Source organism: Anser anser, assembly GCF_964211835.1.
Source record: "Anser anser genome assembly, chromosome: 2".
NCBI lineage: Eukaryota > Metazoa > Chordata > Aves > Anseriformes > Anatidae > Anser > Anser anser.
This window is the reverse complement of record NC_139721.1, coordinates 10,356,856-10,378,875: the sequence shown is the minus strand read 5'-3', so window position 1 is coordinate 10,378,875 and position 22,020 is coordinate 10,356,856. Positions and strand designations below refer to the sequence as shown.

Sequence of the window (22,020 nt, the reverse complement as noted above, 5' to 3'; positions counted from 1 at the left end):
AGCTCAGAGCAACTCACATCCCGCCAGTTGTAAACTGATTTTGGAAACTCCTGTTTGATACTTCTGGACATTTTTGCCCTTGGAGTGAGACAGGAATGTGTAAAGATTTAGCCAGCATATCTACTTGGTGGGGTACAACTCAGTGGCAACCTCAACTGCCCCAGGAATGGAGTGAATGTACATGTCTTAATTACACTGTATCTGGTTGTAAATGTCTTCTATATCAAGCCTAGTATGTTTTGGGAACTAATTTTACCCATGAACAGGTAAATGCTGCATGATGTTTCTAATGATTCAGGTGTGTCTGTATTGTTGATCTCATGGAGTGGGCATCCCTAGTGTATGAGCAAAATGAAGTGAAGAATAGAAGGCTTTTCTATAAAATCATTCTGACCAAGTTTTCATTAGATATTAAATCTTGTGAGCTGAATACTAGCCCTGAAGAACCTCGATATCTCCTAAGTCTCTGTAAGGACATTTACTTTGGCCTGGCTCAGCTTTGGTTTTGCTCTTGTACAAAACTGACCTGTTCAAATGCTGCTTGCAGATGAAACGACGGGGCGACTAAGGGACAGGGCACAAAGACAGTAAACACTTCCACTTTTCTGTGAAAGGACTGGATTTTACATGCTGTTTTAACACAGCTTTAGATGGATAAATATGGGCCTGTGCATGTGATGCCCCACTGAATTAGAGCACAGCACACATTTATAGCATGTGAGCTTCACTGCTGTTTCATGAGAGCTCCACTGAACTCTAAATGTGTGTGCGGTGACTTGTGTGCGTGGCTTATTGCTATGCTGATCATTTCAAAGAGGAACAAAAAAGCGGGAAAGTCAAATGACATCATAGGCTAAAGGAAAAAAATCCTTAAAGGAAAGGAAGTAAGACTCTCCATGTATGAAGGATTCCAGGTGAGAGCTGGAGAAACCCACAGAGAGAAGCCTACCCACTGCGTTAGTACAGAATAACATTTTTAGAAACTCAGAAGAAATAGAATGTAGACACTGCGCTAGATTTTCTTGTTTCCTTATTCTGTGCTTAAAAATACTTACAAACTTATATGCAAAACAAGAATTAACAAATCTTCACCTCAAAAGAAGAGGCCAAAACAAAAGCAGAACCCTGTCACCTCGTGTCACCCTTAAAATCCCCCAGTATTTGCACTGTCTGACGCATGTGAGATGAAGCATTGAAAAACTAGGAAATTCCAAAAATTATGGTATCTCACAAAAGTTTTGATGGCTGTAGGAGAGATGTGTCATATTTTCCTTGTGAAAAGGAACTCAAAATATCCGATTATTATTAATGTACACTAGAAAATATGAAGAATATGAAGTGTAACAGTTAATGATGCCAGAGTGACTGTGAAGTGAAAAATGTAGCCTATCTAATTGGAAAAGTATTTTACTCTCACTTTACCCAGCTATTGATCCCAGAACGTGCAAAGCAATGACCAAATAATTCTAAAAAACCTTGGTAATTTTACTAACTGCACAATTTATCATATTTCTATGTTTCCTTTGCAAGCAGTGCACGTGTGGGGAAATTTGCATGAAAAGTCTGTTCCCAAGGGAGTCTCATGGCTCTGAGCATCACAGCAAGCTGTGTATAATGCAGACATGTAAGTGAGATTGAAAGTTTGTTTTTTTTTATCTCTGAAACTTAACCTGGCTTGAGCATAACCAAAATGAAGTGCTACCAATACTATGCTGTCTTTGTGCTTCAGGGAAGTGAGTGGTGGCATGTAAGCTGGATCTAGTGGTAGGTCGTCGGACAAGGGTTTTCAGTAGCATGGTGGCACTAGCAGAGAGTTCACACAACAGGCTGAAACCCGTTTAAAGAAGAATCTCTTTGGCTCTCCTTTAAACATGACAGGCTTTTGGGATTTGTGGAAAAGAGAGAAAAAAAAATCACCAGGAATTTTACAGACTTTTAGTACACATAGTAGACAGGTTGATATGTTTCAAATGAATTGTTAGATTGTTTTGAGGCCACCCAAAACTTGTAGATCAACACTCTAGTTAGCACTCTGGTAAAAAGTACACGAAAGTTGAAAGAGACTTATGGTGGTAACAAAAAGAATTGAATCGCTGAGCGTGTTTGTGTGACCCTCATCACCGGTGCACCTGAGCATCTTGTTTGTTCCTCCTCCCTTCCCCAGTGGGAAGGGGAACATGAAGTTTTAAATACAGATGTTCCATGATGCAGAGCTTGTGACTCAGGAGGGGAAAGAATTGACATCTTCAAAATTTTGTGTTAGTGTCCCACTAATCAACTTTCCTCCTATTGTTAATCTTGGTGGTAATGGTATATTATAGTGGTATATTATAGTGGGAACATCAGGCTGTCTCTGCCTTGCTGGAGTTGATCTGTGCTGTGAGTGATAGCTGAGCTGGTTGCATGAATCTCTCTACATGTTGGAAGGGGGTCTGGTATGAAGACTGCAGAAATATATGAACAGACTCTATGTTAACATCCATTAACTTTTAACTGGTCAGGCTTGTAATTGTTATGGTTAGAATTTGGAGTTTGAATTGGCTTTTGTAGCTATCCTTGTATTATAAATTGTACAAGATTTTGAGCTTCGTTGGTATGAATATTAAAGAGCCAGCTTTAAAATTATGGTTTTATTATAATTATTTTTTTATTGAGATCCCTCTGAATGATGGTAGCTATGCTGTTAGCAAAATAGCAAATAACAGCACTATTGCTTTTTTTTTTTTATTGAATGAAAATTAAATTTAGGTCATTTTTACATAATAAATAAGGTTATGATTTGAAAATGTTTCATTACATTACATTAATACATCTTCATAGGCATGGATCATGTCACACACAGTTGTTAGGTTCATTGTTAATCAGATTCCTCTCATTAACACACTGTGGTTAAAAAAGAATTACCCTATAACTGACTATGTAATGTTAAGTGTAATTTCTGAAGCTACTGTATTATGCTGTCCTAAGTACCTTGGAATTGCTTATTTAATGGAATATCCAGCCCTTAAAAATACATCCTTCCCTTTCTACTGTTAATTTCACAAAATGTTTTAAGGAGAAACACAGCCATACTGTCCTTTAAGGAGAAGGTTGAAGTTATTAGACGTTTGAGAGATCCTGATCAGTGAATGCCAAATCTAAACTTGTCATGACTGTACTTATAATAGCTGAACTTTCCACCTCCCCAGGAGCAGCCTGTCTTGCTACACTTATTCTACCTGACCTACTTTTCAGCTCTGCACTTAAAGATGTTAAAAAAAAATATATATCTGAATCCCTTGAACGAAGACAGAAATAGTTTCCATATTGCTGAATCAACATAAAAATGATCCATGGCTGGGCACCTCTGCCTACAGATTTCCATAGAAGGTATTTTTCTGTTGGAGCCCCAGACTGTTTCTACCCACACCGTTCACTAGGTGGGAGTTTCATTACAAGGCAGAGATGCACAGACCTCATGGCAAGTTGCTGAGATGATGCTTTGGTTTGAGGGTGAAGAAAATGGGGAAGAAAATCTACTGTGTTGCAAGTATTCAATAAAAATCTGTGTTCATCCTGCTGTACTGTCTGTGTTTTAAGAGGGCTCCAGAATACAGAGTTATGTATGAACTACTAATGTAAAGGGTCAGCACCCGAGGTCAAGCCCAGTCACACCATCGTCCATAAAGCCTACCCAGGATAGCCTTCCTGGAGAGTTTTCTGGCTTGGTTCAGAGACAGATCATGCCAATGTTTTTGCAACAGGCAGGCTGACCAAGAGGTACTTCTAAGAGTAAAGGGGGCATCTAGCTGTCTGGGCATCAGTCATCCCATCCTGGGACAGCCCCTGGCCTTTTTACTTAGTATAGACATATTCATAGGGACTTGGCATCAGGATACTTAATGATAGCAACATCCTGTGCCTTTATTTATGAGTCTGAGTAGGGCACTGATGAGTATGGTTTTAAAACCACTAACAAATTGCCTTGTTCTTCCCTTACTCAGGGCTTGAAAAGCTCTTTGGACATGTGTCCAGGCAAGTAATTGTATGCAGGACAATTATCTAGCACTGGGTCCTTGTGCCCCTTTTCTTACAGCTAATCTGTTTTATCATACCAAATGGGTTGGCTCCAGACCCAGCATCCAAGTCATATATTGGGAATGGTCTTTGGTCCATGCTAGCTTCTGTATTGTGCCTAGGGATTTTTTTTTTCTTTTTTATTTTTTGAGAAAATATATGAACCCAAACTACACCAGGGACTGTCAACAGTGGTGATATTCAAATTTCCTTGCCTGGGACTTACTCCAGCATTATTCAATTTATTGGCATAGATGATGCCTAAAGGATCTCAGTGAGTTCTTGGTGCTACACAATTAGTGATATCACACTAAGTAACAAATCATAGTGTTCAAATTAAGAAGTTAAAGACTACCATTTCTGCTTTACCTTGGAAAAATAAAACTCATAGGACTAAATCATGAGAAATTGGTGGGAGTAATGCCTACATAAAGTCAATATTATAAATACTTTTTGAAATTCACAGCAAATAGTCTCTATAAAGTGGAAAGGATTTATGGGCTGGATGCAGTGACAGTTTCTCCCACAGAAGATGCACTAGAAAAGTTTTGAAGTATGCTTTTGTTTACCTCAAAGAAATAAGTTTTGTCAAAAGGAAAGACTGGGGTAGGAGAAGAGTGTTCACGCTGATACAGAACATGGGCTTGCTAACAAAGTCTGGCAATGCTAGTTAGCACTGAGCAACACAAGTCTCTTGTGTTGACTTCACCTAACTCTCAGCAGTGCTACCAAATCATTATTTCCTCTAACCAAATCACTTCACCTCTCAGTTCCTTTGGCACACCATAAATTAAAGGATATAACACTTTTAAGGTCTCCAGATCCAACTGTGACACAAAGGTTAAACACGGACTTAATCTGTGTTCTAAACACAGAGGACTTTTTTCAACAACTGTATGGTTTATGGGCAACTTTTCGTCCTCAATGGAATTGCTTCACTTTTAGAAGCTTCAGCCAATGTTTTAGCTTTTGCACGTGCATAATTCTGTTAAATGAAACAACTACTGTATGGAGGAACTGGTTTTTAATGCCAAACTTTTACTGGAAAATGAGGAGGAAGTACTGTCTTAGCAGTAGTCATGTCCTCTGTTTCTTCTTCTGCTGTGCTGAACCAGCACTTTGTAATGAGTGCGTTGCCAAAGGACAAATCCTTCTTTTTTGCATCGTGGCGATTCTGCATTTTTCAAAGCAGACTCACAAAGGTGTGAATTAGCAGGGAGGGAATACAATCCTCCAGCAGCAGCATTCCACTACCATCTGCTGGTAGGAGAAACAGGGATTTACCTTGGACAACGACCCCCCCCCCCCCCCCCCCATCTGTATTCTGTCCATGAGAAGCAATTTAGTGGATTTTTAATTAATTACTCATGTCAGTCAGAAGCAATCTACTAATATCAGACATAACAAATGAGTTCCTCACACCTTTCATAAATGTTATCTATCAGATTCAGCCAGAATGGCCCAGTTTTCATTAGTGAACACCATGTCCAGGCATCAAGGCCCTGTCTGACTAGTAGCATAAGCTTGGCGTACCTCTAAGTGTGAGAGCCTGGAAAAGGGCAAGCAGTTTTGCAACGTGAATGTCTGGGCCAATATGAGTCCCTTCTGACAGATGAAAAATTCAAAAAAGTCATTACATGACCAAGTGTTGTTCAGTTATGGAGCTGTGAATGCAGGCTGACCCTCAGAGGGTCAGTTCCAAAATATCTATGGACTTCTGGTCATCTGCAGAGCATTTGATAGTTCTAGTGCATCTCATGAGCCCTGATTCTGCAAACTACATTTTTAATTATACACTTTTTTCCTGTCCCATTGACTTCAATGTTTGTAGGGTTTACGTGCTTTGTTGAAGTAAGGTCATGTTGCTGGCTTTAGCTTAAGAAGTCATTATGGCTTAGCCTAGAGTGCAGCTGTGTACATCTGCAGAGGCACTCAAGCTGCCTGTAATTGGGCTAGCATAGGCACAGGCAGAAATTACCATGTTTCAGCGTAGGCTTCAAAATCGATACCTGAACTAATTGCTAAAACTAGTTCAGACTCTCTGCATATACCATGATTCTGACAAATCTATCTGATAAAGCACATTATCCTCTTAGCTATTTTCTGAACTGACATTTATCAAAATCCTTTTTGAAAATGTATATGATGACTGAACTTTATATTCTAGCAAAGTTATCAGCAATGCTGTGTATATTACTGTAATGCTTTCTAAGCTCTAATTAATATTGTATAATATTTATAACGATAGAGATGAATATAGGCCACTTTTTAGTAAGGTTCAACTTTCTGTTGTCATGTGGAAGGTCTTTGGATGATTATAGAATTGTTGTTTGCTTATATAGTACAAATGACAAATTACAAGGTAAACACCCCTTGTTACTCCTAATTGCAACCTTCACAGAAACACTTGGAGGTTTTAAGTTTGTTCTCAGACTCTGAAAAGCAAGATCTATAGTGTTATTAGAGATCTTTTTACCGTCTCCTCTAACTAACAAATACACACATTAATTTTCTTAAAAAGTCTCCAAATCATCCAAATTATATGTGCTTTATGAATTGTGCCTATAGGCTAGGTAGTCCATGTAACACTATGTCCTTTTCATATAACTGGTAAAAATAGTACATTACTACAGTATCACAGAGTTGTCAAACATTCACTTTACAAGTTTAATTAAAACTTAATCCTAACCATGGGGATATCTTACAGGGTCTATTGATGATATAGCATTCTTACTTTCTAATTTAACACCATTTCAATCTTTAAATATTTATATACTGCAGGTTGATTACTATTATTCTTGGAATGAAATGATCTTTGCTGTTAAAATAAACCATTAAGTATTAATGGTTTATTAATTTTATTCTTGTGTTTGTGCTGTTAATTCTCTGGTGTCTGCTATAGTCTGAAACTTTTAGCTAAAACTCCAAGAGCCTCCAGGTTTTGTTTAGTATTTAATATTGCTATGAGCCTTCATGGATTATCACGTAATTCAGCATCCCATTCAGACTTGTGATGACTGCATGGGTACACTTAGATGTGTCACTGGGGATTTGGGGTGCAGTTTTGTGTTCAATTTCATCTGATGTAACCTACTTTCCTCTTTCTGCTCTCACTCACATATTCCTGCCCCTCCCTCAAGTAGCGTCTAGTGATCATGCGAATATGTGGTGAGTTGACATGGAAACTAACCACACAAGTGAAAAAAAAAACACACACACAAAAAAAAAACCATTTATTTTCTGCTGGTTTAGCAAACAGACAAGATTCTTCAAGGTGATTGTTAGATCTGACGCAAGGTAGCTGGGGGTGGGAGCAGGCTAAACTTGGACAACTTTTGGTGGCTGCCTGCTATGATATTGAGGTAAGTGCAATGGGATGTTATGATTACAGGTATTTAACTTTTTTACCATCCCTTTCTCCTGAATTTGGTGCTTCTTTTAATTTTGATAGGATACAAGAAATGCAGGTTACCAAAGAGTACCAAAATCCTAGAAATGATGCTGAAATACTATATGAAGTGAATAAAGCATGCTCTATTTTTCATATTTCATATTTTTCATTCCTCAGACAGAAAATATAGCAAATATCTACTGACATTCATTAACTAGGAAATTTTAATCAGCACTGCACAGCTTGGATTTTTTCTTTTTATTTTAATCTTCCCAGTATTGAAAGGGACATCCATTGAGTCCTAAATATCTCTTCCTGTAGCAAGAGTAATGTGATGTTTTCAGTGCCTTCTGGTTGTACTTCCAGAAGCTTTTTCTCTGGGAATCAGGCCTAGATTTTATCCCCAGAATATTGGGACTTTGAAGCCTGGAGCAGTTAAGACTTAGATATTCAAAATTACTTATGTACCTAAATCTCACGGGCTTTAATTTACTTTTTGTTTTCCACGTCTGCCTTTGAAAGAGGTTCCTCTTCCAGCAATCCCTGAGAATTTACTACATTTTGGAAGTGAAGACTTTTCAGGTATCTCCTTTTAATGAACTGACATTAGTTACTTTTCTATTAGAAGTATTAGTATTAGAATGGCTTAGGTTGGAAAAGACCTTAAAGGTCATATAGTTCTACCCCCCCCCACCCTGGCAGTGATGCCACCCACTATACCAGGTTGCCTAGGGCCTCGTCCAACCTGGCCTTGAACACCTCCAGGGATGAGGCATCCACAGCTTCTCTGGGGAACCTGTTCCAGTGCCTCACCACTCTGAGCGAAGAATTTCCTCCAAATATCTAATCTAGATCTACCCTATTGAATTTAAAACCATTCCCCCTTTTTCTGTCATTATATGCCATTTTAGTAAAAAGTTGCTCTCCATCTTTTTTATAAGCCCCCTTTAAGTACTGAAAAGCTTTTATAATGTCACCCCATAGACTTCTCTTCTTCAGGCTGAACAGTCACAGCTCTCTCAGCCTTTCTTCATCGGAGAAACCTTATACTTATGAACCTTCAGGCTCATACTAGAGACTTTGTTTCTTAATCCATCCTGCAGGCCTATTCCAGATGCAATACATTTTTGTGAACTGCTTTATTTATGTAATTTGCCTCTTCACTCCCATCTGATGACGTATCACATTAAATATGTGCTGCTGAAAAGCACCAGAAATGTGAGATGCTTTGATAAAAATCTAAGTTTGTGTTTCTTTTAAATGCCAGCTTGATTATTTATTTATTTATTTATTTTTTCCTCTTCATGTTTGGTTTCCCATTTACAGGAAACCCAAAGAATGTTAGGACATAAATTAAAACATCACCAGAGAACAAAAATTATTTTTCGTCTCACTTTCTCTACAGAAAACCAGGAGAAATGCCTGCTCAAGTGTAATGCAAATTCATGGTCTGGTCAATAAAGATTTGTTGTAAAGATTTATTTTAAGATTTGTAGGACACTCAATCTACTCTTGCTTTCTGCACAACACATGAAAACAAACCTGCCAGTTTTGAGTTACACACACCCACCAAAAGAAACACTTCTGTGGGAAAATATACACATGAAACCCACTTACAAATGAAATTCGCAAGAACCGCTTATAAGTCCAACGTTGCAAAACTTAACTTGTAGGAGTAATTCTTTACACTGGCTCGGTAGTGTATGTTGTCAGAGTGTTTTACAGGTGGTAGATCAGACATCTTCATGTTTTTGAGGAATCTTAGGCAAGGCAGTGGTATCATCACCCCAAAGCCACACAACAAACCTATAGTGGAGACAGGGTTTGACTCCAACATTACAGCACTTGAGTCTGGGTATTCCTTTGCATTTGTGGGGAGTAGAAGCTTACAGTGTGTGACTCTTTGCTTTCTCCAGGTCTTCACAGGCTTATTAGGAAGAAAAGCAGGAAAAATTATAAGGAGTAATTAGATATTCAATTCACAGGTGTTGACCAAGGAGGTATGTTAAAGCCATGTAGTCTCCTCTCTGCTTGCTGTATGCTAGTGGGGAGTTCAGACTCCCAGAAAATATAGTCCTAGAGCACATATATCAAGGAGAAAGTCCAAAACCCAAGTTTTCTATGGTTTCTAGGTTCTTTGATACTAAACCACCACAGAGACAGTGAAATGGAGCTGGCATCCCACCAGGTCACGGAGCTCATCACACCAGTGTGCTCCTGGGATTCTGGAAAATCTGACCATCTCTGCCTATGCTGAGGCACTGACTCTTCCAGACTTCTCTTCACATGTCTCAAAAGTCAGCAGCTGCTTTTTCCAACTCTAAAAATCTGGATTTGGTCAGGCCTTCAAATATCATAGGATTTCTATATGAAGATATGGAGAAACATTAGGAGCCACGATTGATAGTGGGAAATAGTCAAACATTTGCTTATTTCTGCCTTTTTTCTTCTTCTTCTTCTCTTTCATTTTTCTGCACTTAGGAAATTTTATAGGTTTTTACTTTTCTTCTGAAATGGAGCATTGTAATTTTTTCTCCTAAATTTTTAAATTTCCCCAGATTTTGATTAGGTCTTAGCCAGTTGTAACTCCACCACTAGACTGTGATTAATGAAGCTACATCTGTGCTCTTACTGCTTTTTTTACTCATACACACTTGGAAACAGTCCCTGTGGGCAGTTCAGAGGGGAGAGCTCCAACGCTGAACGCTGAAGTGAAGACCAGGGAAAGCCATTATTTTAACAAGTTTCCATAGACTTTCTGTGTTGTCATTAAGCACACAGGAGAACTGCCAGCATCCTTCCAGCTACACAGCTTCTGGCTGCAAATATCTGGTCTAAATCATGAATGTCCTCTGTCTGTTTGTCACGGACCCTCTGCCAAAGACGTCCTTCAACATGGGCTGCAGGTGGAGGGGTCTCCAGAAGTACTGTCTGATTTGCACCAGGACATCCTATCCACGAGGAAATGGTTGGCGATCTGCTACAGCACTTGGATGTATGCAAGTCGATGGGGCCAGATGGGATCCACCCGAGGGTACTGAGAGAACTGGCAGAGGAGCTGGCCAAGCCGCTTTCCATCATTTATCGGCAGTCCTGGCTATCAGGGGAGGTCCCAGTCGACTGGCTAGCAAACGTGATGCCCATCTACAAGAAGGGCCGGAGGGTAGACCCGGGGAACTATAGGCCTGTTAGTTTGACCTCAGTGCCAGGGAAGCTCATGGAGCAGATTATCTTGAGTGTCATCACACGGCACTTACAGGGCAACCAGGCGATCAGGCCCAGTCAGCATGGGTTTATGAAAGGCAGGTCCTGCCTGACGAACCCGATCTCCTTCTGTGATAAAGTGACATGCTTAGTGGATGAGGGAAAGGCTGTGGATGTGGTCTACCTCTACTTCAGCAAGGCTTTTGACACCGTTTCCCACAGCATTCTCCTCGAGAAACTGGCTGCTCATGGCTTGGACTGGCGTACATTTCGTTGGGTTAAAAACTGGCTGGATAGCCGGGCCTAAAGAGTTGTGGTGAATGGAGTCATATCCAGTTGGAGGCCGGTCACTAGTGGCATCCCCCAGGGCTCAGTACTGGGGCCAGTCCTCTTTAATATCTTTACTGATGATCTGGATGAGGGGATCGAGTGCACACACAGTAATTTTGCAGATGACACCAAGTTAGGTGCATGTGTCGATCTGCTCGAGGGTAAGAAGTCTCTGCAGAAGGATCTGGATAGGCTGGACCGATGGGCTGAGGCCAACTGTATGAAGTTCAACAAGGCCAAGTGCCGGGTCCTGCACCTGGGGCGCAACAACCCTAAGCAGCGCTAAAGGCTGGGAGATGAGTGGTTGGAAAGCTGCCTGGCAGAGAAAGACCTGGGAGTATTGGTTGATAGTTGGCTGAATATGAGCCAGCAGTGTGCTCAGGTGGCCAAGAGGGCCAACAGCATCCTGGCTGGCATAAGAAGCAGTGTGGCCAGCAGGTCTAGGGAGGTGATTGTCCCCCTGTACTCGGTTCTGGTGAAGCCGCATCTCGAGTACTGTGTTCAGTTTTCAGCCCCTCACTACAAGAAGGACATGGAGGTGCTCCAGCAAGTCCAGAGAAGGGCAACGAAGTGGGTGAGGGGTCTGGAGAACAAGTCTTATGAGAAGTGGCTGAGGGAGCTGGGGTTGTTCAGCCTGGAGAAGAGGAGGCTCAGGGGTGACCTTATTGCTCTCTACAGGTACCTTAAAGGAGGCTGTAGCAAGGTGGGTATTGGTCTATTTTCCCACGTGCCTGCTGACAGGACGAGGGGGAATGGGCTAAAGTTGTGCCAGGGGAGGTTTAGGTTGGATATTAGGAAGAACTTCTTTACTGAAAAGGTTGCTAGGCATTGGAATGGGCTGCCCAGGGAAGTGGTTGAGTCACCATCCCTGGAGGTCTTTAAAAGACGTTTAGATGTTGAGCTTAGTGATATGGTTTAGTGAAGGACTTGTTAGTGTTAGGTCAGAGGTTGGACTAGGTGATCTTGGAGGTCTCTTCCAACCTAGGCGATTCTGTGGTTCTGTGATTCTGTGATTTAAAACAGCCCAAATACTTGAGCTGAAGCAGACCTGGGTTGGAGGAGGGAGAACCCACATGTTCTGCTACAGCAGCAGAGCTGGCAGGTGGTCTCCTGCAGCTCTTGGGCAAGGGCAGTCAGCAGAACCAGCTCCAGATGAGGAAGAAATCTCTGCAGGCAGTACACATCGCTCCGCACACAGCATGTGTGGTTAGGGTGGGCAGGTTTGTGCAGCCTTGGCTACCTTGGCTTTCTCAACACTGTGTGGGACAGTGCAGGTAAGCCATGGGAAATCTGTTGAAGGGGGAAAGGTATAGATACAAACCTCACACTTCACTATTTGAACAGTAAAAAGTACATTAAAATTATGCTAGTGTATTTTCATCCACAGAACTCCCTATATGACTATGTTTTATCTTGTTGCAGTTGTTTGGCGAGCCAAGATTACCATCTCAGTCAAAAATGTTCTGTAATACCTTTAATATGAGCTATTCTCCTTCAGTGTTAAAACATCAGCACCAGAATCACACCAACAACTCTTCTGCTAGCTGATGAGCATTTTAAAGGATTTATATCGGTACAGGTTAGTATTAGCAGCACAACTTTGTTTAGGGATGTCATGCTTCCACACACCTACCTGTACTTGCTAATATTGATAGCCCAGATTGGGTCCAAAGCATATTATAATTTTCCCTAGGAAGTAAAAATATGGTTTAAAGTGCCTTTTCAAAAGAAATACCCCCCAAAACAAACAAACAAACAAACAAACAAAAAACACTCCAGCAACTCCCACATAACTTCCCCAACATAGCAATGTTAGTAAAAGAAATGTAGTCCAATTTCTTACACTTGTGCATTCTGAGAGTAACACCTTTGGCGGCTATTTATAGGCATGAGGTGCTCTTCTTTGCAAAATGATTACTTTTGCAGCACAGGCCCAAACATTTCCCGTATCAACTTGAACAATTACTATCAGCTTTGCTTGAGGGTAACACTTGCCTGTGCAAGGGTGGGGGTTGCAAGAGGAAAAGCAGGGCAGCGGTGGAACTTGCTGTCCCCTGTGGCCAACGAGGACAGGATGTGTTCATATCTTCTTGCCACCTACATGTGCACGTGTCACCCTGAGCTGGGGCCCTGGCAAAGCTGGGGAGCTTGTGCAGCACGACTGGCACTCCAGGCACTTTGAGCTCTGGAGGTGTGGGAAGAGACTTTTGGGGTGCAAAAAACACATTACACTTCAGCTTCTTGTATCTGAAGCTTTCTTGAGTGCTTGATGTTTATCAGGTTTTCATTGCAACATGTGGTGTCAGCCACTTTTTTTTGGAGACGCTTTAAAGCAATCTCACCAGTATCTGATCTTCTCACTCTCTCAAGATCTGCCCAAGATCTCTTTTGCTTTCACTGCAAGGGTGAGAAAACTACAGAGTGTCGAGGATCTCTTCCTCACCTTGTTCATCCCACCCTCTGCCTCTTAAAATGCTTTTGGAAACATTTTTAAGAGCAGCCAGCTGGAGTGGTGGAATCCCTGTGCAGGGTCTTTACCTCTTCACCCTTCACCCATGCAGTTGAGAGAGATGCCAAAACCTCAGGCTTGCCCTAGTTCTCTGCCACTTTCACTTGCTGAGGGTAGGACTCATTATATTTGATTCCTGCTCTTACACAATGCCCATCCCCGTGGTATCTGAACATCCGCTTCCTCTCACTTCCTCCCCCTCTAAGATTCCCGCTGGGTTAGTGTTCAGAGGCAACTGTGACTTGTATTCATAATTAGACATAAAAAGGGAGAAGAGCTGTTTATAAAAACCTCGCTTCTATGTGTCATGTGGATATTTCTGTGCTGCAAATCTCCGAATTGTTGGACAGTGAGTGATTATTGATTCCGCTGTTTGAAATTCAAAACTCTGCTCTTCTCAGGAGTTCTGACAGTGTTTGACACAAAATGATTACCTAGCTATGGATTTTTTTATTTTTATTTTTTATTTTTGTAACTAACACAAAGAATTTAGCAAAATATTGAGATGTTATTCTATAAGAGTAAAACCTAAAAAAAAACCTAAAAACCTAAAACCTAAAAAAACCTAAACCTAAACCTAAAACAAACAAAAAAAAAAACTAAAAAAAAAAAAGAAAAAAAAAAAGGAGGAGGAATCTTCCTTTAGTACCTTGCATAGGATTTAGATAATTTCTGGATTAGCCTTGATTTAGGGCCTGATTCAGCAGAGCGTTGTAGTACTGCTTACTTTGCTGAAATAAATAGTGATGGATCTGAGCACAGGCTTAGAGGTCATTACATGTTTGTGGATGAGATTTTTAACTAAGTACCTTTAAAAGTCTGTCTTTAAGTACCTTGTTGAATTAGGGCCCTAAATCCTGTTAAATTATCTGTGGGCTGGATTCTCCAGTTTGCCAAGTTCATTTGTTCCCTTTAGACTTCCTCCTGAGGTTTTCCTTGATCAGCTAATATGTTTCAAAATACACCTTGTTCCGTCTGCTGTTGGCATTTAAAATGCATTCATTAAATGCATTGGCTAATATGCTATTAAAGAAACACCTTTTATCCTTCTAGAATCATGTTCTTGGTACTTCTCTCATGCAATAGATGCTGGGTACATTTCAAAGGGGTGCATTTGTGTCTCGCAGCATCGTGTGGTAACAGGCTTCTCAAGTATCACCCTTCCATGCGTGAGACAGGGTTGGGTTGGTTGATGGGATGAGACCATGTTTGATATGTTGGCACGGGTTGGAGGAAGAGGTTGGTGATAACGTTGCTAGGAGCTCATACTTGGTCATGGTCCAGTGCCATGGGATCTTTCCAGAGCTGCAGCCAACTGCTGGGGACATCCTGCAGAACAGGTTGACCAAGTACTTGTGTCCCATGGACCTGTGAGGCTGTAAAAACCCAAGACACAGCCCTAAAGGGGGAAAGAGAGAACAGTGATATCTCTGTACAGTGCCTGAAGCAGCAGGTCTGCACTGGGATGGACCTCACCACCAGAAGGTCTTAGATATGGATGTATCCCAGGTCCAAAAGGAAGGGAGGACTGCCATTGGACCTGAGTGACAAGGGACAGCACACCCTTCACCCCACAATGCCAGCGGGATGTCACATCCTGGGTTGCCCCCTCAGGATACCTCTGCCTGCCAATCTCAGCCCTCGGTGCCCACGCCTCATTGCTGAGCTTTGGGAGGAATGCAAGTGCTTTATTGACCATGGGGTTGAATTTCACCCAGATTAAATCCCTTTGAAAACTTAAACTGGCTTGCTGATGAGCTACACAGAAATGCTTCCTGTGTACTGCATTACCATCTCTAGGTTTTGCCCTTTCTGAAACACAAAGCGGTCATGGAGGCATTTCAGATCATGTGGTGGATGGTAGTGAAAGAAACATTATCCTCCCATAACGCAGGAACAGCTCAGTTGATTTAAGTCAGGTTTGGCTGAAGGATTCTCTATCAGATTTAGCTTCTCATGTTAAAACCCAGCATAAACAGTCTGGCTGACTGAACATTTTTGAAACTAGATAAAAACAGGCCAATGAGAAGAATCTTCTTTAGATCCATAACTGCATGGAATATACTACTTCTCCTCATTTGTGGAATTTATCAGTATTTAATACAAATATACACACTGGCGCAAAAGGGAAGAAGAGACCCCCACAGGACATGACTTCCAATTAGCAGGGGGTCACATCCCCCGTTGTGATTTACTATTGGAAAAACATGCAAAAGATAATTGAACATTACACTCTCCTCTCCCCCTGCTGCTGGAAGCATTATGAGAAGGGCTGCTCTGGACCCCTCAGGGAGATGGGGAGAAGGGATCAGGCAATTACATACAGCACCGCATAATAACAGTGATTCATAACCTCGTGGCACTAAACTCACTGGGCCAGATCTTTAGCTAGTGCCCGCTGGTGTAGCTTCATTGACTACAGGAGGGAGATGCTGATTTACGTCAGCTGCAGATCTGGCCCATTTACTTTTTCTCTTTAAGAAAGCAATAAACTATGCAGAGGGAGAGCAGGATGTGCAGCACTCCACTCAGCAGCCTGATGGGTTTCTGCAGAAGAATGCTAAATATCTGGTACACACTGACCGCTTCTGCACAGTCAGATCAGGTTATATTGCCCCTCGTGCCTCTACCACGTGGATTAAACTGTAAAAATTGCTATTTGGGACTTGAGGTACCCAAAGAAGCTGGAATGATCGTAGTTACAGTTAAGCTCCATGGAGCAGTCAAGGATAAATCATGCTCTGTACAGCTTTAGGAACAGGTTCTTGCTAGCAGTAACGTCCCCTGGAGGTGCTGCCATCCCTAATACAGAGGACATTTCTTTAGCCTGATCATTTTTTTTTTTTTTAATCTTGACTTGGCCTGACTTGGTTTAAGAGAACAGAGCATAGTTCAGTCTAGGGACTGGGGGTCCCCCAGTTTCTGCCTAGCTCCAGCAGTGACTTGCTGCATGATCTTGAGAAGGTCTCTCCATGGTCCTGTGTGTCTGACACTCTTCTTTGGCCCTTGAGATTTTTTTTTTCCCCTTTGTGCCACTGCCTGGGAATTTCTCAGCTTCTTTGGAGGACCAGGCAGTGCCTCTCTGATGAGATCCAGGCCAGACACAGCTGTCCCTCCTTTCGGGCTGAGGCCATACACAATCCACCCCAGCTCTAGGGTAGAAGAGGTAACAGGAGGCTCTTGGCATCTGTGGTGGACAAGGGCCTGGGATGGGCTGGGGTCTGTGCAGCTGTGCCAGAAATAGGGTTGCTACAAGAAGAAGACAGTTTGCACTGGGAGGAGCTGGGGACCTGCAGACTTTACTCACTCCTTTTGGCACAGGCTGGAAGGAGGAATTTTTAATGACAGGGTTTGAAAATGTTAGCAGATTGTACGTAGCTTGTGCCTGCTTTCACTAGCTGAACCAGCCAGTAATTTAATTATGTGTGTGGCTTGCAGCTAACTTACGCATGCCTCCCTGCTGCACGCCGCACAGCCTGGTGCAGGGGGGTGGCCCTGGGAAAGGCTCTGGGAAGCCGTGCCGCGCCGTGCCGAACCATGCCGAGCCGAGCCGAGCCACGCATGACTGCAAGGGCCTGAATTTATGAGTGGGGACCACATTCAAGGACACGATAGTTTCCTCCCTTTGCCCGGGCTTGATGTGGTTGCAGGAATACGTAACAAACATGTCTGCTTAATTCTTTTGCTTTTAATGTGGCTTCCTGTTCCAGTCCCTCTGTCTGTACTGCGATGATGTGAGCTCCTCGAGGCAGGCACCGTGGCTTTATATGCTTTTGCTAAATGCTAATATGCTTGTAACATTGCTGCCTGGTGAGCAAGATTGCCATAGTGTGAGCTGGCTGTGAAACTCAGTTTCTCACTGAGTTTTTCTCAAAGAACCAGGCAGTGCTGGGCTTGTAATTAGGTTACCTGCTCGGGTTAATTGGAGTGAATTGTGCTGATCTGTAGGAGCACCTGAAGGGGAAAAAACAGGAAGAGCAAAAGACAGTGTTGTCAATTCTGCACTTACAAATCATTTTTTGTCCTTAAAAAAAAAAAAAAATCAACTTAGAAATCATGATGTTTTAAAATAACTAATGTTGAGCTGTTTCAGCTGTTTTGGTATTCATGCTTTCAGGCTTTCACTTCTTTCCTCTACCATCTCCCATCCTGCAATCTTCTGACTGTTAAACTTCAGGCTTTATTTTAATGAAGATTGAGATAATCCAGAATTACTTGACTTCACGAGCTGAGTGATCAAGGAAAAAGCACAAACAATACCAGAAAGTTCAGGAAAAAATGCCCTGAGCCTGTCGCATTAGCATTTGCTGCTGCTAGAGAAGTCCCAGGGAAGAACTAGACCCAGGCTAGACATCGAGCCTGGGAATGGCAGGCAGTGGTGGTTCCAAGGTTTGCATTAGCAGTATATACCAAGTGCCTTGAAATTAACCTTCTTAATACCATTTCACAGCATGGCAATGCTATTATTTCCATTTCACAGCTGGGGAACTGGGACACGGACACAATTAACAACTTGCCCAAAGTCACTCAGACAGTCCACAAAGGAGAAAAAAAAAATAAATCAGCACACATCTGAATCACAAGTCAGAGCCCTCATCGGTGGGCCATTCCTTCTCACTGACGAAATGAGCTGGAGAAGCAGGCTCATAATGCTGGGTTAGCTTCTGCAGGCTGAGATAGGGTTCAATGTAAAGAAGCAGTCAAATGTTTGGCTGCCTATCTGGAGGGTATTTGCACTAATAAAACTGCTGAGTCTGGAAAGCTGAGCATTTTCCCGTGTGATTGTTGCTGCTTCATTTTCTGGTCATGGTGGGAACAGCCTTTCTGGTTCTTAATGGAATTAGTAAAACATCCAAACATTTCATAACTTTAATGGCTGTAGAACTGGGAGAAACTCCAGCTGGTAAGAGTAGACATGGCTCCTGGTTTTCCAAGTCAGCTTGCCTTTTCTGTAGTAAGCTCTTTTATATTAATTTAGTAACCTGCTCTCTTCTCTCTGTTTCAGTCTGAACAGAAGAAAAGGAGGGAGCAGATAAGCAGAGGTGCAAAGTCGTCATCTTAAGAAGAATCCAAGAAACAAGTAGAGATAAAGAAAACTGCAGCTTCTCAGTCTCCTGGGTCAGGACTCTGCTTCAAGTTGACCTGTGCTGAGTCTTCCCTTTGTGCTTTTTGGCAGCCAGTAAAGGCACCGAGTCCCTCAGTCAAACTGCAGTGCCTGTTCCTGCCTCCTTATCTCCATCTGTGGCCTCTTCCCTTGTTCTTGCTTGGCCATTTATTGACAGACCTTCAGCATGAACAGAGAACAGCCTCCCCCTCTCCTTCCTCTCCCGCCCCCCCCCCCCCCCCCCCCCCATCATTTATGGAGGGGAATAATCCCCTCTATACAACATTGTTGTAAAATTACTTGACACACAGCAAGCCTCTTTCCTACAGAATGAACACCAAGATCAACGTGTGCCTGTTTTTTCTCTTCCAGCTTTGCATTAAATAAACCTATAGAAAACATGTATCCAGTGCATTTCTGTTTACACAATTGGGATAAGTACCCTTCCATTTTTTTTTTCATCCTGTAATTATTGTTATTATTATTTTTAATGTGTAAAAATGCATTTAATATGTACTTATTCTTTTTCAGCCAGTAAATAAATAGCTAATTAATTCACGGGCCAGTGAAATGTGGGAAGCTGAGCAGGAATTTAGGAACTCTGTACTCTCTATTAGCTCCCACACTGACTTATCTGCATCCGTTTTGGCAAATCATCTGCAGGACTGAAAGAAGATCCTCCAGACCACCTGTAAATGTAATATGTTCCCCACTTAACCCACCTCCCATCCGCATGGCTCCTTCACAGTCTGCCTGCAAACAGCCTGTATGTCTCTGTCTGTGTTTTGGGCTCAAAAATCCTGCTTGGGGATACCTTGCTCCTGCCTGAGGTGATGCTTGAAGGTGCTCAGTGTGGGAGATGAGCCAGTCTGGTCTCAGGGCAGCTCTCACCCACCCTTAGCAGTCCAGTACAAGCAGACCCTTAAGTTTCTCCATTTGTAAAACAGGAATAACAGTTCTGTCTCAAAAGCAAGGTGACAATTATTTGATAAGTATTTACTTGCTCTTAGTGTATGTCACTGCAAATAACTCCATGGAATATTTTTGGAAGGGGAAGGGATTGCTGTGCATTATAACAAAGTGTGACAATGGGTAGCAGAAATGGACTCTGAGTATTTGCAAAGTGCCTTGGGAGCCAGAGATGAAAGGCGAGATGCAAGTGCAAAGCATTATTATTCTAATGACGCCCGACTCTTGCTGAGTTGTGCCTTGTGGAAGTGTGTGAACTTTGGAGCGTGCCCTGATGAATGTGAACCATGACAGCTCTCAGGAGATGCCGGGGATGCTGGCAACAGCTTAATCAATTATGACAGCAATGGTAAGATCTGTCCAGATTAGAGCACTTCAAAAACTACAAAGCCTCAGGCTTCTCTGTCTAGGTTTTTGCGAGAGTGGGACAATGAAGGAAATGGATTGATTGGGGTCCTTTGAAATGTGGTAATACTCGCATCTGCTGCCTTAAATGCAAGACCAGCCAGACAGTGTTTTATCATCTAAAGATGCAGGCTGGGAGAGAGGCAGTGCTGTGAGTTTTGCAGTTATGCCTGACTGCCAGTGGGTGAGATATGATGTTTCCCTCGGAGAAGAGTGGGTTATCTCAGATGCATTACTATAAAATGAGGCAGGGATAAAGAAAAACAAAGGGAAAGCATCGTATGGAAAAGATCTGGGGGAATGGGTGGCGATGCAGGAATATCAGATCAAAAGAGGACACTTTCTGTTAGGAATCAAATTATCCTCTTCCTTTCCAAGTCAAATGGGCCCATTTGAGGAACGGATAGGCGAGATAAGCCTCTCAGGGTGATTTTATCTCCCTTTCCAGTGCGTGTGTGTGTGATTCTCAAATAAACAGCAACAGAACAGAAGGGATTAGGTGAGCACAATGAATTTTCCTTGTGTGCATGTTCAGGAGAGAAATGAACAAAGTAAAACAGGTGTGGCTCAGAATTGCCAAATCAGCAAGAAGCAATAAATGCAGCACAATTGCAACAATATTTCCTAAATGCTGTCCACAGAAGCAATTTGCAGACTGTCTACCCAGCCGGATGGGGTCTGCAGTACTAGATATGTAAAATATTTCATGGTACATTAAGCTGACCAGCTCCCTTGGAAGCCATGAGGATTTCACATGTACCTGATCAAAGAGTAGCCCAGACATTGCACCGTGCTTCTCATTTCACCCTGGCAGCAGTGGATGTGTGCAGGGACGTGTCCTACGAGGTGGCAACCCAGAGTGCAGGAGTGATCACGAGCCACGCAGTTTATTGCCACTACTTGCCGGGTGATCTGGCTGTGCCACTCAGGTGTCCAGGGAAGCAGGGCAGCTTTTCTGCATGGCAGTGATTCATCCATCTCTCCGTCACTGCCTGATGTGCAGCAGGAGGAGGCAGGAGCCCAGCATGTAGGTCTCACGGCTGGCGTGTGAACCTGACAGCTCTTACACAGCTCCGTGAGAAGAGCAAGAGCTACAAAATGAACCTGTAGCTGTAAAATTAAGCGAGGAAGCAGGACTGGGCTTGTTCGGGAAGCAATGCACTGTGACTCTTGAGGGAAGAGCAGCTTTGCCAAAACATCTCCGCCTGTTCCCTCTGTTGCAGGGCTAATGCCTGGTCTGAACTGAGAGGCTCACAGCAGACCTGCGGTTTTGACAGCTCTTGGTGCATTGAAGGAGAGTTTGCACAACAAAGAAATGCTAATTGCCTGCTACTGCACTGCACTGGGGTGTAGTAAGCACAGACCAGCAGTGCAGTCCTGGCTTCAGCTGTTGCTTTGGAGGCTGGTAGCAGGTCAGCTTACAGCTATTCCTCCCCAGGTCAAGGAGGACTCCGGGGAGAAACACTGGGTTTACAACCTCAGTGATGGTGTGATGTTTCCATTTCCTTAGGAAAATGGGGATCAATAATATTCACTCCCTTTGGCAAAGCACCTTGAGAGCCCAATAGAGATGCTGGGGGAGTGGGGAGTGTCCTGCATTGCCATGGGCTCCCATCCCAATGCCCACTCCATGAATCCTAAACAGCAGCAGGTGAAAACAACCAAATATAAAACCATTTCTCTCTCAAGAGACATCAGCCTTTCTTCATACACTGTTCACAATATCCTCCTCTGCTCTGTTCATGTCCCTGCTTAGATAAAGTTGCTCTTGATTACAAACACAGGAACCTACAATGGTGCTGGTGTTTGGTAAGTGATAATCATAGACCCTGACCCATGTACGATAAAGGGACATAAGTCAAAATGTTAGTCAAGCAGCTGATGATGAGTGTCTGACTTTGATGTTGCAACTACTTCTCCCTCTTTATTGCACGGAGAGGCACAGTCTGTCAGCCCAAAATACTAGGCAATGAATCACCTCCTTAATAACTGTAATAGGCAGCCAGAACACAGTCCACAACCTTTTGGGGTCTGTCCAGCGTCTACTTGACT

At 42.6% G+C, this 22,020-nt stretch overlaps 1 long non-coding RNA gene across 1 annotated transcript in view; it reads left to right on the top strand.

Annotated features, from left to right (window-relative positions):
* Window positions 1–18,988, top strand: part of LOC310893409 — a 105,246-nt gene extending 86,258 nt beyond the window's left edge. The window contains exons 2-3 of the long non-coding RNA XR_014578962.1: window positions 1,531–1,624; window positions 18,496–18,988. This is a non-coding gene — a long non-coding RNA (uncharacterized lncRNA). The remainder of the gene's footprint in view (window positions 1–1,530; window positions 1,625–18,495) is intronic.
* Window positions 18,989–22,020: the final 3,032 nt, after the last annotated feature.